This window comes from Corvus kubaryi, unplaced genomic scaffold (assembly GCF_017639235.1).
Source record: "Corvus kubaryi isolate FWS band 111438036 unplaced genomic scaffold, C.kubaryi_AGA036_p1.0 37373, whole genome shotgun sequence".
In the NCBI taxonomy this organism is placed as follows: domain Eukaryota; kingdom Metazoa; phylum Chordata; class Aves; order Passeriformes; family Corvidae; genus Corvus; species Corvus kubaryi.
In genome coordinates this window covers 975680-987980 of record NW_024581121.1, presented here as the reverse complement: position 1 = coordinate 987980, position 12301 = coordinate 975680, and the positions used below count along the sequence as shown (strand labels likewise).

Below are 12301 nucleotides of genomic sequence, written 5' to 3'. Positions count from 1 at the left end.
TTCCCAGCACAGCAATGGAGAAAATGTTAGAAATTCTGAGAAAGAGCCTGAAATGCAGCATTTTCCCTGGCCTGCAGGCAGCTAGTGGAGAAAAATGCTTTCTGGGCCTCAGAGAAGAGCAAACTGCCCATGGCATGGGGCTGTGCGTGGGGCAAGGTGCGAAGACGTGTCCTGGGGCATCAGAGAGCCAGAGGAAGTGTTGATCGTCAAAGATCAATATTGCCAGCAGGAACCCAGGAACCTCCCTACAGGCTCATGATCAAGTTTGGGAAATCCAACCAAGTGAGACAAGAGCAGGCACTGTCAGCTTGCAGGCCCCAAGGCTGGAGGTGGCAAGGAGCACGGTGAGAGTGTTGGAATTGCAACTGGAGCAAGAGATCCTTGTTCTGGGGCAGAGCAGCTGCTGCTGCAGTGGGATTTCGATCCCTGTGCACCCCACAACCTCCCTCCCCTGGCCTCACCTCAGCACAACCTGCACAACCTGCAACAACCCTTCTGCCTGGGACTTGGCAGCCCAGTGTCTGCACCCTATGCCCTGCACCTTGCACCCTACACAACCCCACACACTTATCCCGCCCCCTGCACCCCCCATTCCACACCCCTGAATCCCCATCCCAACCCCCAGAGCCCCCATCCCACCCTGTGCAGCCCATGCAACCCACAGCACCCACCCCACCCCCCACCCCCTGCACCCCTGTATTTCACCCACACCCCTGCCAGTTCTTCAGCACTGGTGCCAGTAGCCGTGATCCATCACCCTGGGCACCCTACACAGTGGCCAGCACCGACACTAACCCCCCTCCAGCCCCGCTGCCAGGACTGCAGAGCCACCCCGAGGCCACGGTGAGGGCAGGCGTGGTGGGGAGCCCCCAGTGCCATCCAGCCCGGCGCGCCCACCCAGAGCTGCTGCCCTGCTCCCTGACGGCAGCTCTTGGTCACCAGCAGCCTGGGCTGGCACGGCTCCAGTAAACAGCTCCAGTAAATGCTCCCCAGCCAGTCCTATCCACACACCTGAGATCATCACTTTGGATACCCTAAGGGACAGAGAGAAGAGCTGAGATCGGCTACCAAGGTGGAGGAACAGCACAAGAGGAAAATCGCAAAGAGATGCCAACCTCCTGCAGCTGGGAAGCATCTGACCCCACACTCCAATGGGGCCAATCCCCAATGTCCCTCCAGGACTCACCTAACCCAGCCAGTCCCATTTTTGGCAGTCTTGGGGGCTTTTTTTGCTCCACGACTCTCCTTCCTGCGCCGCCTGCAAGGAACTATCCTAGAAATACCAGAAAAATTCAACGGTCTCTCTGCAAACTCATGGATGTTTCTGTCCAGACTTAAGGAGCTTTGACCTGGGTTTGCATCTTGCCTCTGTACTGCTCGCTTCTTTTTTAATGATAGGGGAAAGCATAATAGTTTATTTTAACTATGAAATATATTGCTATATTATGATGGTTATGGTAACTTTCAATTATGGTTTTGTACCCAACATGGTTGTTAGCAGGCAGCAATGCCAGGCTGCTGCCAAAAATGTCTGTTTCTGAGTACAGCTACTACTGCCAGTGAGGATAGGGGACAGGGAGGCAGGGAGAGGTGCAGAACCTGAGTTGTTTTCCTTTATCCCCCTTGTATTCATTCCCATTACTTGGAAGCTGACCTCTAGCAGGTCTGGATCTGTGTGTAGCCCAATGGCACCAGAGCTTTGCTTCTCCCTAGGGAAAGGCCAGGCTCCCCTTTGTTCCCAGGTTCTGGAAAGCCATCCCCCTCAGGTTGTCTCTTCCAGCTGAAAGAGGGACTCCACTCAAATTTCCCCTTTTCCTCCAGGACAGAGGCTCTTGAGGAAGCAGTGGTGTGGAGCATATTTTCATGGAATCATGGAATCGTTAAGGTTGGAAAAGTCCTCTAAGAACATCAAGTCCAACTGTTAACCCAGCGCCACCAAGCCCACCACTAACCCATGTGCCCAAGTGCCATACACACATCTTCTAAATTCCTCCAGGGATGGGGACTCCACTACTGCCCTGGGCAGCCTGTACCAGAGCCTGACCACACTTAGACACAAGAAATTTTCCAAACATCCAACCTAAACCTCCTCTGGCACAACTTTCATGCACTTCTCTTGTCCTTTCATTTGTTACCTGAGACAAGAGACTGGGCCATGTCCAGTTCACATTTCACACCCTGCACTGGGGAGCTGCAGCTTTTGCTCAACTGCAGGGTATTGATGGCATAGGAGGACAAAACCCTGAGCATGAAAGAGAAATGAGATGAGTTTGCAGGGACTACTTTGTCTCAGCCTTCCAGCTGGGAACAGGCTGCCCAGAGTTGTATCTGCCCCATCCCTGGAAGTGTTCAAGGCCAGGTTGGATGGGGCTTGGAGCAACCTGTTCTTGTAGAAGGTGTCCCTGCCCGTGGCAGGGGGTGGAACGAGATGAGCTTTAAGTCCCTTCCAACCCAAACCATTCTGTGATTCAGTGATTCTGTGATTCTATGGACTCCTTGAGCCTCAGAGAGCATCACTTCCTTACCTCCAACCCCTGAGCTGCTGGATCTGATCCCTACTGGATCATAAGTCTTAAACTGCTCTTTGGCAGCCACACTTCGTCCTGACCAGTCTTCACACACAGAGCATGACATACCTGGAAATGAGCAGCACCTATGGGACCAATTCCTGCTGCTTTTGTCCAGAGAAAGTCTAAAAGTCCCTACACTGGCCCTTCCTGATCAGAGCTGCAGTCACTGCCATGCTGTCACTCTTACCACTGTCAGAGCTGTGTTGGTGGAAGGTCTCACCCTTCCAGGACAGTCAAACCCAGCACAGCCCTAGCAGCAATGAGCTGCCATGAGTTCTGGAGGCTCCTTTCTGGACCCCCGACCTGAAATCTCCCTGCAGGAACCAGCTCTGATGGAGGAAAGAGGCTGGTTCTTCTGAGACCAGAGCTGAGCCTCTGCTACTGCCAGCTAGGTCTGGGGCTCCCATGGGGATTCCTGGTCCTCTGCACCACTCTCCCTTGGGGTTCTCCTGCCCAGCATCTCCCAGCCAGCTCAGAGCCCTGTGCCATGGCCACCAGGTATGTTTGGGGGGGCGGTGGCGGCGATTGCTCAGCAGTTTGGGAAGGGGAAGATTCTGCTGCCAGGCTCTGTACTGGTCTGAGCTTCTTCCCACCTGACTCTGAGCTCCCTCCCAAAAGATATCTAAAGTGTTCAAGGTTGTAGAGAGGGGCTTTTGCAGGAGAGAGAAAAAGCTTCTCCATGGCATTAGTTATTTCCCTATGGGATGAGCCACCTCAGAGCCCCACGAGACACCAGGCAGGGCCCAGAACAACCTGCCCAGTGGGTGCTCTTGGCTGGGGGCCCTGGTGCTCTGGGTGCTGCAAGCTGTGCACCCAGCTCTGCTCCTTCTTCTGCCCAAAGTGTTCTTCCCCCGCCGGGGTCTCGGCACTGCCGATGCACCTGCCAGTGGGAGCTGCTTGCATGTCTCTGGGGTCAGGATCCAGCCCCAGGCTTACATTCCTCCTTCAGGGCCAGTCTCTCAGCTGGGGGACAGGAGTGGGGACTGGCCTATATGACAACAGCCCGTCCCCACAGCATTGCCATAAACCTGAGCTGTACCCAGAAACAGGCATGTTTTAAACTATGGCTTTAACCTGTTCACTGTAAAAAGTGCCTTGGACTTTAATCTGAAGAGGTCAGTATCTAGAAGTATTTACCTGTGCGGTGTGTAAGGATGCAGCTCTCTGTGCAGAGTTACACACACAAATATATGATCTATACGTACTGCTGCCAGTGCCTCAGACCCTCTGTTCCACAAGCCATGAGAGCTCTTTTCCTTCTGCCACTGGGGCCAACAGTGGAGCAATGTTGGAGGCATTCCTGACACAGGGACCCCTTGCCAAAGTGAGACTTGGTGCCACAAGGGGTGTGCTGGGTCCAGTGATTCCCCTCGGTGGTGCTGAGCTGTCCTGTTCATCCTCAGGAAGCAGCTTTGTGCTTCTCAGGGTCCATCTGCACAGTTTGGGAAGACCCCAGTGAAGGGAGTACATCCCTGTTCCCTTGTGCAAAGGGAAGCTGAGACTAGGATTACATCTCTGGACCCCCCATGCCAAGAGCTGCTGGCACTTTGCAAAACCAGGGGGAACCCCCAGATGCCTTGTTTTATGGGAGCAGTGAGAGGTTTTCCAGACCTGCTCCCAAAAAGGATTTTTGGTTCCCATGTTCTTGGGCTGTGGCTCAAGAAAGGAGTGTAGGAGGTTGATGGCATGGCAGATGCTCTTTCCTCTGGCTCTGCACTGAGGTTCCCCATGCTCACCCAACTCTGCTCAAAATCAGAGCTGGGCTACTCCCTCTAGCTCATCCCTCACCTCTAAATAAACAATGATAAAATTTGTCTGGGGTGCAAATAACTTTCCCAAAGTTAATTCATTGGTTAAGATAAGGGGAAGCTGGATCCTTTCCCAATGAGCACCACTCTGAGCCTTGCTCAGAGCCTGGCAATGGGGCACTGCTGGCTTCAGCTCACTCTGAAGATGGCAGGCTGAGGGTCTGGTGCCCCAAATTCCATCCCCATATGTGGGCTAGGAGGATGCCAACAGGAACAGCTCCCCTAGCTAAACATGGCTATGGGTTTTGTGGAGCCAGCAGAGAAGAAGGAGGAGGAAGGTGAGGGGCAGTATTTGAATTGTGATGAATCAATAGATGGGGCTTTTTTAGTTTTGAGCTAATACCTCTAAATCCTAAAAATACCTCCAGCAGTCTGGGGGACTCTCTGATAGGTCATTAAATCCTTGGAGCTTAATTTCCAGTATTAATGGCTTAGTGCAGCACAGCCCCGCCCTACAAAGGCAGCTGTAGTTCTGATACTGCCCATGAAGGCAATGCAAAATGTGTTCAGTCTTTATGTGCAGCATGAAATCCATTTTTATTAATGGCTCAGGATTAAAGCTTCTCCAAAGAGAAAGGTAATAATAACAATAGCATAGATCTCCACCTCCCTGCATCTGCCCTTCACTTTCCCAGTCCCAGGAGTGAGAGGAAGGAGAAGGATGCCGTTGGTGTGAAGGTCTGGGCATCTTTACCCAGCCCCATGCAATGTGCCTGCAGCAGCGCTGGAATGTGCAGTGACGGGAGGCGAAGTGCACTTCCAAGGAAAAGAGGAAAAAAAAAAGGGGGGGGAAAAGAAAAGAAAATAGCTATTGTTTTGCTAAACAGTCCCTCACAGGTAGAACTTTTTATAAACAGTGGGGAACTACTGGCCTTCCACAAGGGAGAGGAAAATCCAAGTAAACAGCTCCACAGGGCACAGGTTTGAATCAGCATCTGCCTGCTGGGAGTGAGAAGGATGTGGGAGACAGCTCCTGGGGGTGAGGGAGGGGGAGGCAGGGAACAGGGGCTTTGGATCAGGCAGGCAACTGCTTTGGTGCTGAGCTACGACCTCTGTATGCTGGCATTTCCCCAGTCAGGAGCTGGGAGTCTCACTCCCTGCAGAGAAGCTTTTGCTTACAAGGGGGTGGGGTGGGTGGTGAGGGAGGAGGAGATGTGGCTTCCAGCTGGGCAACCCAGATCAGGTCCCCCAGCTCTTGAACTCAGGAAGAAAAACATTCAGGAAACCCTCTCCTGCACTTGCTACAGAGATAAAATGAGGTGGGGAGCTGTCCTGTAGCTATTTCCATCATGGATATGCTCCTTTTCCAAGGTAAAATTAAGGCTGCTCCGCTGCTAATTCATCTAGCCAGCGTTGGGATTCCTGGCACCAACGGGCTCATTCATTACTGTTAATTGTCAGTGCAGCGGTGTGAGGTCTGCAGGCCAGATCGCGCCTTCCAAGCAGTGTGGGTAACATCAGCTGAACAGCTTAGCACCCTGAAAACAGCTCCTGAGCCCTCATAAGCCCAGACAGATGCTCCAGCTCTGGCTACAGGCCATTCCAATGGGATTAGTTAACCGCTGGAGCCTGTGACAATGCCACTTTTGCGAGGTCCCCTGCCCAGTGCTGAGAGCAGGGCTGGGGCTGCATGAAAGAGCTGGCAGGATGCTTTTTACCTTCTGAGCTTCCTGCTCAGCCACAGTGTTTGCATATCGGCTTCCTCTTCTCTCCCTGTAATTCCTGGGAGCACCCACAAAGGATGGGGCTGCCTGATGAGAGGCCAGGCTAGTGTTAATAGCATTTGTGTCTCTTTACATGTTAAATGGATGGAAGAAGTCATCTTGGTTTCCCAGAGACTGCTGGCCTTGTGCTCGCACCATAAGAAAGGTTTTTCAGCAGGGATGGGCTGGAAAATGACACTTTGCTACTTAAATGATTATTTTGGGGTTTCCTGCTGGGGAGCAGTCACTGTGTTGGAACAACAGCAGCCGTCACAAGCCAGTTGGTGGTGGGGGCTTTCCTACAAACCCCACAGACAAGTTGTCACTTCATCCTTGATATTTCAGTAGAACTAGCAGCCCAGGGCCAGGAGTGCAGTGCAGCTCCTGGGTCTGCTGGGGAGAAGCTGTGAGGGGACAGGAGAGCCCCCACAGCCACCCTGCACCAGGGGAAACCCTTGCACATGTCACAAGGACCAAAGAATTAAAACCATAAGGTGGCATTGCCAAAAGCACTTGAGATGTGACCAGGTGCTGCAGGGGATGAGGTTTGACATTGCCACCTAACCTGTACCAGCCAGTGCAGAACCTGGTTGAATGGAATCACAGACTGGTTTGAGCTGGGAGGGACCTTAAAACTCATCTTGTCCTACCTCCTGCCATGGGCAGGGACACCTTCCACTAGACCAGGTTGCTCCAAGCCCTGTCCAACCCGGCCTTGGACACTTCCAGGGATGGGGCAGCCACAACTTCTCTGGGCACCCTGTGCCAGGGCCTCTCCACCACCACAGGGAAGAATTCCCTCCCAGTATCCCATCTAACTCTGCCCTCGGGCAGTGGGAAGCCATTCCCCCTTGTCCTGTACCTCCAGCCCTTTGACCAAAGTCCCTTTCCAACTCTCCTGGAGCTCCTTTAGGCACTGGAGGGGGCTCTAAGGTCTCCTTGGAATCTTCTCTTCTCCAGGCTGAACTCCCAGCCCGTCTCCAGTGCAGAGGTGCTCCAGCCATGAAAACATCTTTGTGGCTTCCTCTGGAATCTCTCCAGCAGCTCCATGTCCTTATGTTGGGGCCCCAGAGCTAAACACAGCCCTGCAGGTGGGTTTGCAGCCATGCAAGGGTTTGGACATCCAGTCAAAATTTAAGAGGCAAAAAGCAGAGAAGCCATTTCACTGCAAATGAAGCTAAGCTCTTTCCCATTTTAAAAATAACTGGATTTGTGGGAGAAGTGGTGAGCAATTCCCAAGTGAGGTCAGGCACAGGCACAGAAATCCCTGTGAAGTCTCAGTTACTCCAGCTAATCCCAGCCAAGCCCCTTGCTGCAGCTCAGTGTGCAACAGACACTGACATGGTTGGCTCCCCTTCATCCTGCTCTTGCTGCCTTGAAGAAAGTTGTACGAGCTGGAGTTTGCCCCAGTTCCCAGGTGTGGAAGAAGCACTGTCAGCTTCGCATGGTTCCCTAAGGTTCCTCTCCTCCCTCCATGCCAAGCTGTGCTGGTACAGGGCCAGGGAAGATGCTGCTTTCTCCAAAGCTGGCACTGAATGCTGGTTGAGTGCAACAGGTTTTGTTCTAATTAAAGAGGAATCAATTAAGCTGCAAGATATTCAGCCACCTGGTGCTTCTGACTATTTTTTCCTCCTCCTTCTCTTTTTTCCTTAACGTGCAGCTGCTGCCTCCAGGGAAGCCATGAATGAAGCAAGACATGTTCCAGTTTCTTGCTTTCTTTTAGATTAAAAAATGCTGTTTGGAAGGAAATCTGTGCAAGCCAACCAATTACAGTGCTGTACATGTCCCTGTGATCTGCAACCAGCATCTCCTCTGCCATCCATTACTCCCTCCAGCCAACCCTCCTGTGTCTCCATCAGCACATGGCACTGACTCCAGCAGCAGTCAGTTTGCGCCGCATGGAAAAAAAAAAGATCTGCAGCAAATAAAGAAAAAGCAGTGAAAGAGGAGTAATGGGATCTCATGGGAGGCATGAAGGAGTCCGACATGCAAGGAAGTCCTTCGGAGACCCAGCTGTGCCAGGCTTTTCCCTGTCCATTAGTCTCTCTGTGCTCAATAGCACATAAATAAAGAGGGGTGGAGAGCAGTGGCTGCTGCCTCGGGCAGTCCCCAGAGTTTGTTGAGCACCGAGATTGAAGAAAAAGGAGGGGTCAGCAAGTACCTCAAGCAACACAGGTAACAATCAGGTACTGGAGTGGTGATGAGTGGCAAGGGAGTAGTAGTGGAGAGGTCTGTCCAGGGTGCATGTGATGCTTTTATCCTCAGGTCAATGCTTTTCCCACCCATGGCTCTGCCTCAGGGATGGATTGTGAAATCCTGTAGATTTGTCTGAGCACATGATAAAGCCCTCTTGCAGATAAATCAGATTTAAGATTAAATATGAAAGGACAAAAAGGAGAACCTGGGCTTGGATGGTGATGTAAAGGTCACAGAAGGGAGTATTAATGCCATGTCAACTGACACGTACTAGGAAGATCTTTGAAATCTGGCTTTAGGAAGGATTCATTAATTCAGCTGATTGACTCTGGGAACCACTGCATCGGATGTGCTAAGAGCAGTGAAAAGAACCCTCTTCTCCTCGCTAGTCCCCCTCCAAGAACAAGCTGGGTGGTTTGCAGTCTGTCTAGGGTCCCTGTCTGACCTCCTGCAGCAATGCTTTGGCCGTCACCTGAGTCAACACCTTGGTAAGGGAGAGGCTGACCAGCCCAAGAGAGATGGACATCTGAAGCATGCTTTGAGCAGCCAGTCTCCCCACAGCTCCTTTCCAAGCTGAAGGAGCCCCTGGCCATCATGACACTGGGAGGGAGGAGCCCAAGGAGCCCACTCCAGGGAAGATTTGACCCTACATGCCATGATGGCTCTAAAACCACATGAAAAGAGCCCCTGAGCATCCAAGAACTTAAAGTGAAGGCCATGCTCACGTGGCATGTCCTGCCATACAGGTGGCTGAGCCACAGTCTGCCTTCTCCTGCCTTTTTTCAAGGGTACCTTTTGTACCAGACAGAATAAAACCATGCTGCTTCCCACCACTGCAGCTGCCGTGGGAGTCAGCGTGCCGGCTCCTTCTGCTGCAGATGTGCCAGGCCCACCTGCCTTTCACTGCTGGGCTCCACTGCAGCTTTGAGCCATGGGAGCATACTGTCCCTCCCTGGAGCACACTGATGCCTGAGGGAATGAGTATCACACAGACAGAGGTGTAGGGAGTTCCCCTTCCCCTCTGCTCCACATTGGGAGCTCTCAGGATGAGTAATTCCTGCTTGATGTCTTGTGGCCACAGACATGGCAGCTGCTGGGGCTGTACCAAAGCTCAGGTTCACTCCTTCGCTCAGCAGCAAGGCAAAAGCTTGTGCAATTCCCTGGATAGCTCTGCTGCTTCCCCACGTGGGAACCTGTCTGTTGGGAGCAATAGAAGCAAAGCAGGAGGAGAAGTTCCTTTCTGGGATGCAGCTCCTTGCTCTGGTGCCCATACCAAGGCTGCAGGCTCAGAATGGGGCACCATCTCCCATGCATTATCTACTCCATGTTTATAGCTACCATAAAAATCCATTAGAAGAAAATAAAGCATTTTTTCCCTCCTAGGGGAACTGATGCTCTGGAGTTATGGAGATTTTCCATGTCGGTTCCCAGCTGTACATCTGCAGCCAGACTGGAGAAAGTGCAACGCTTGGAAGGAGGTGGGAACCAGCTCAGCCCAGTTCCTCACTCCACATATGAGGAGCCTGGAGTGTTTGATGGGCACGTCTGCAAGGAGGCCAAACCCTAATTGCAACTCTTACCAGTAGTGTGAGAGCACAGCATGGCCCTGGGGCAGAGAAGATGAGACACCAGCACGGCAGGTGATAAACCACCACTCCCAGGGCTTCCTTCCCCTAGAAACCACCATCAGCTGATTAAGAAGTGCAAATCTCTCCTGTAGGCACAGGCTGCCTGCAAGAGCAAGGAAGTGATATTTTAGTGTGTGTAATAAGGGAGTTTAAAATGAAACTCTGCAGAACAATAGCCTGAGCTGAGAACTGGCATCTGAGCAGAAAGTCAGGCGGGGGAGCTGTGCCACAATTTATTTCCTCTCTTTTCATTTCATAAGAGGGAAGCAAATCAAAGCAGACACCTGAGGCATCTCTGGCTGACGCTGGAGGTTTAGTGAATGCTGCCATCCTGCGGGGAAGCCTCTGCTCAGGGAAAGTGGGAGGTTTGGGGCAGTCCCCAAAAAGCAGGGGAGCAGGATGAGTCCCACCATCCAAGGGCAAGTAATGGAACTTTCTCTATCCTCCACTAAAATCAGCCAGGCAGCATCAGGTAAGCTGGTTATCAGCTCCTTATCTCCACCACAAATTGACTCGTTTTCCAATGACCACGATCTCCAGAGGCTGCAGGAGCTTCTCTTATGGCCATGGCTGTGTTAATGCTGGGACTTCAGCAGCTGGAGGTCTCCTGGTCTCCCAGCCTGTTCCTATGGAAACAGGTTGGGAGTCTGCCAATTTCCCGTAAAGAAGGAGAAAGGAGAATGAGCTTGTACGGATGAAGTGGCTGTTTGTCACATATAGGGCGTTGCAATTCAAAAGGATACATGGCCCCACAGTGCTGGCAACACATGATTTCATGAGCAGCCTGTCACACCAAGGCAGTGGACAGCAGTGCTGGAACCTTCCCATTCCATCTTCACAGCAGCCAAGATGAATCACATCCACCGAGCCTGGGGCAAAGCTTGGGAGTGATCATCAGCAACTAAAATGGAGTGGAAAAAAAGGAAAAGAACAGATTGAGGAGTCAGTAGTTGTGTGCTCTGTGTGCTGTGGAGTCATTTGTTCTTCAGTGCAGTGGGTGGGAGACACTGTTTATGTGGACTGTGGCCCCCATGTCTGATGGTCTGCCACGAGCCTCATCCCAGGCAGGAGTCTTTGTGCTCCCAGATCCTCCTAGGAACAAAGATGTGACAACTTCAGTGAGTATGCAGGGTTCTTTTTTAGGCAAGGAGTCTCTCCATTACAGAAATAAAACCCACACCAAAACCACACTATGACACACAATCCCCAAAATCTCTAAATCCAGACATCATCTGAAAAAAAAACCCCAAACCCTGAACAATCCATGACCTCCACTGAACACGAGCAGCAGCTGAGTCTATTCTGAGGCAATTCTAGGGCCTGACTCACCATTTCCACACCCTGCCACTACACCAGGTTCATTGAAATGCCTTTGGAAAGCTGCAGGGAAGAGGCCACGGTGGGTATAGGGTCCTCACCTGAAGGCACATACAGCTACCTGTATGTGTCCCACACTGGGACACACAAAGCTGCTGGTGAGGACCAGGGTACTCTGAGGAGCTTGTCTTTGTATGTTTTGTCCATTCATGGACAAATGCAGGCAGATGGACCCCTAAAATTCATCCAGAACCCATGCCCATCCCTCCCAGCTCCCTCCACACCCACCACATGGCCAAAGAGGGTCTGGGGACTCCCAGATGATGGTCCTGGATGTGATAGCTGTTCACTGGTTGTGCTGCAGCAGCAGAATTATAGAATTGCAGATTTGTTGGGACTGAAAAGACTGATTCCAGCCATTGATTCCCCATCACTGCCAAGGCCACCACTAACCCATATCCACAAGTGCCACACCCACTCCATTTTTGAGCACTTCCAGGGATGGTGACTCCATGGGTAGCCTGTTCCAGTGCCTGATTACCCCTTCCATGAAGAAATTTCCCCTAATGTCCAATCTAAACCTGCCCTTGTGCAACCTGAGGCCACTTCCTCTTGTCCTGTCACTTGTTACCTGGAAGAAGAACCCGAGCCCCACGGCTGGTCCATACATGCATCTAATAATAGCTTGTTCCCAAGCCTTTGGGTTGTGATCCATACCCACCAGTATAAACACCACAGTGCCCACTGCCCAACAGGTGCTGCTCCAAGCCAGACAGCCTCCGAGCTGTGTGAACCCGGCAGTGCCGGCGCAGCTCCTGGACGGCGCCCGCTGGGATCCCTGCGCCAGATGGCAAATGACACACGGCTATTGATGAGCGTGGTGGAGCAGCAGACAGGAACAATCTGTTCTCTGACAGTAGTTTTCCAACTCACACGATCCGGATGGTGTTTGCCTGGGAAAGCGAGGATCCACAGGCTGCAAGGACTGTGCCTGGTTTGGGATTAGGGAAGGGAATGTCTCCATTTGCTTGGAAAGAACCTGGGACAGGGTGGGATGTGACTTGCTGCACCTCTGGCAT

The 12301-nt window shown here is 52.1% G+C and overlaps 1 long non-coding RNA gene across 1 annotated transcript; it reads right to left on the bottom strand.

Moving 5' to 3' along the window:
* Nucleotides 1–4896: 4896 nt before the first annotated feature.
* On the bottom strand, nucleotides 4897–11782 carry LOC121667631. Its single transcript, XR_006017128.1, has 2 exons — nucleotides 10190–11782; nucleotides 4897–10008 (listed from the first exon to the last, which is right to left on the bottom strand). It is a non-coding gene; the product is annotated as an uncharacterized LOC121667631 (long non-coding RNA).
* Between the last annotated feature and the right edge of the window lie 519 nt (nucleotides 11783–12301).